Source organism: Cynoglossus semilaevis, chromosome 4 (assembly GCF_000523025.1).
Source record: "Cynoglossus semilaevis isolate Cse_v1.0 chromosome 4, Cse_v1.0, whole genome shotgun sequence".
NCBI lineage: Eukaryota > Metazoa > Chordata > Actinopteri > Pleuronectiformes > Cynoglossidae > Cynoglossus > Cynoglossus semilaevis.
This window is the reverse complement of record NC_024310.1, coordinates 6,098,564-6,098,971: the sequence shown is the minus strand read 5'-3', so window position 1 is coordinate 6,098,971 and position 408 is coordinate 6,098,564. Positions and strand designations below refer to the sequence as shown.

Here is a 408-nt window from a genome sequence, read left to right as displayed (position 1 = left end):
ACGAAAGATTTCCTCCAAAACTTCTTACTTGGAGGTTAATCAAGCAGTCGCTTTATGACACAACCTGACAAGAAGGAGGAGAAGAAGAAGATGCCAACTTGTTTCTTAAATCCAAAAAGGTTTCCGCGCTCATCTGCAGGAAAGTCCTTCGAGTTTTTGCCAGTTTCTCGGAACTTCTCTCCGTTTCTTTCCTGTGTTTGTCCGCGGACAGGACGCAATAAGTAAGTCCGACTGTCCTACAGCACCAACAGCCTCCTCCTCCTCCTCAGTCCCGTCCCTCTCTGTTTTATAGCCTGCTTCCTTGACAGCTTGAAGCAGCCACCGGCCAGAAAGAGGAGGAGGTGGGAGTGGAGAAGGAGGAGGGCGTGGGGGGGGGGGGTTGGGGGGGGGGCCGGGGGTGGGTTGGGA

The 408-nt window shown here is 53.2% G+C and overlaps 1 long non-coding RNA gene across 1 annotated transcript in view; it reads left to right on the top strand.

The window, feature by feature from the left end:
- LOC103377811 (uncharacterized) overlaps positions 1–408 on the top strand; it is a 44,311-nt gene that overhangs the window by 33,871 nt on the left and 10,032 nt on the right. The gene's annotated exons all lie outside the window — the stretch shown is intronic.